Raw genomic sequence first — 1,693 nt, forward strand, 5'->3', positions numbered from 1 at the left:
ATAGGGCACAGTGGGGTGCTATAGGGTTCTATAGGGCACAGTGGGGTGCTATAGGGCACAGTGGGGTGCTATAGGGCTCTATAGGGCGCATTGGGTTCTATAGGGCGCAGTGGGGTGCTATAGGGCACAGTGGGGTGCTATAGGGTGCAATGGGGGTGCTATAGGGCACATTGGGGTGCTATAGGGCACAATGGGGTGCTATAGGGGATAATGGGCTGCTATAGGGCACAGTGGGGTGCTATAGGGCACAATGGGGTGCTATAGGGTATAATGGGCTGCTATAGGGCACAGTGGGGTGCTATAGGGTACAACAGGGGGTAATGGGGCGCTGTAGGGGATAGCAGGGTGCTATAGGGTCCGGCAGGGTTCTGTGGGGCGCAGTAGGGTGCTATGGGGTGGTATAGGCCATGATGGGGTGCTATAGGGTATAGCAGGGTGCTATAGGGTACAGGGGGGTTCTATAGGGTACAGTGGGGGGGGCACTAGGGTGCTATAGGGTATAATGGCGTTCTATAGGGCACAGTGGGGTGCTATAGGGTACAGTGGGGTTCTATAGGGTTCTATAGGGCACAGCGGGGTTCTATAGGGCTTTATGGGACACAGTGGGGTGCTATAGGGCACAGTGGGGTGCTATAGGGTTCTATAGGGTGCAGTGGGGTTCTATAAGGTCCTATGGGGCACATTGGAGTTCTAAAGGGTTCTATAGGGCACAGTGGGGTGCTATAGGGTTCTATGGGGCGCAGCGGGGTTCTCTAAGGTTCTATAGGGCACAGTGGGGTTCTATAGGGTACTATGGGGCACAGTGGGGTGCTATAGGGCACAGTGGGGTTCTATAGGGTTCTATGGGGCACAGTGGAGTGCTATAGGGTTCTATAGGGCACAGTGGCATTCTATAGGATTCTACAAGGCACATAGGGGTGCTATAGGGCACAGGGGGGTGCTATAGGGTTCTATAGGGTGCAGTGAGGTGCTATAAGGTCCTGTGGGGCAGATTGGAGTTCTAAAGGGTTCTATAGGGCACAGGGGGGTGCTATAGGATGCTATAGGGTACATTGGAGTGCTATAGGGCACAGGGGGGTGCTATAGGGTTCTATGGGGCACAGTGGGGTGCTATAGGGCTCTATATGGCACAGTGGGGTGCTATAGGGCGCTATAGGGCGCAGTGGGGTTCTATAGGGTACTATGGGGCACATTGGGGTGCTATAGGGTCCTATAGCGTGCAGTGGGGTGCTATAGGGTTCTATAGGGTGCAGTGGGGTTTTATAGGGCACAATGGAGGTTCTATAGGGCGCAGTGGGGTTCTATAGGGCACAATGGGGTTCTATAGGGCACAGTGGGGTGCTATAGGGTGCTATAAGGCACAGTGGGGTGCTATAGAGCGCTATAGGGCACAGTGGGGTGCTATAGGGTTCTATAGGGCACAGTGGGGTTCTATAGGGCACAGTGGGGTGCTATAGGGCACAATGGGGTGCTATAGGGTGCAGTGGGGCGCTATAGGGCACGGTGGGGTTCTATAGGGTTCTATAGGGTGCAGTGGGGTTCTATAGGGTGCTATAGGGCACAATGGGGTGCTATAGGGCGCAGTGGGGTGCTATAGGGTTCTATAGGGCACAGTGGGGTTCTATAGGGCACAATGGGGTGCTATAGGGCACATTGGGGTGCTATAGGGCACAATGGGGTGCTATAGGGCACA

General features: G+C 54.7%; 1 long non-coding RNA gene across 2 annotated transcripts; it reads left to right on the plus strand.

Moving 5' to 3' along the window:
• Positions 1-481: 481 nt before the first annotated feature.
• On the plus strand, positions 482-1,687 carry LOC118158887. Of its 2 annotated transcripts, none has more exons than XR_004746928.1 (3): positions 482-657; positions 758-787; positions 1,279-1,687. It is a non-coding gene; the product is annotated as an uncharacterized LOC118158887 (long non-coding RNA). The 2 variants fall into 2 exon arrangements; XR_004746929.1 differs by having other exon boundaries at positions 482-647.
• Positions 1,688-1,693: the final 6 nt, after the last annotated feature.

Source organism: Oxyura jamaicensis, unplaced genomic scaffold, assembly GCF_011077185.1.
Source record: "Oxyura jamaicensis isolate SHBP4307 breed ruddy duck unplaced genomic scaffold, BPBGC_Ojam_1.0 oxyUn_random_OJ60505, whole genome shotgun sequence".
Taxonomy (NCBI): Eukaryota; Metazoa; Chordata; class Aves; order Anseriformes; family Anatidae; genus Oxyura; species Oxyura jamaicensis.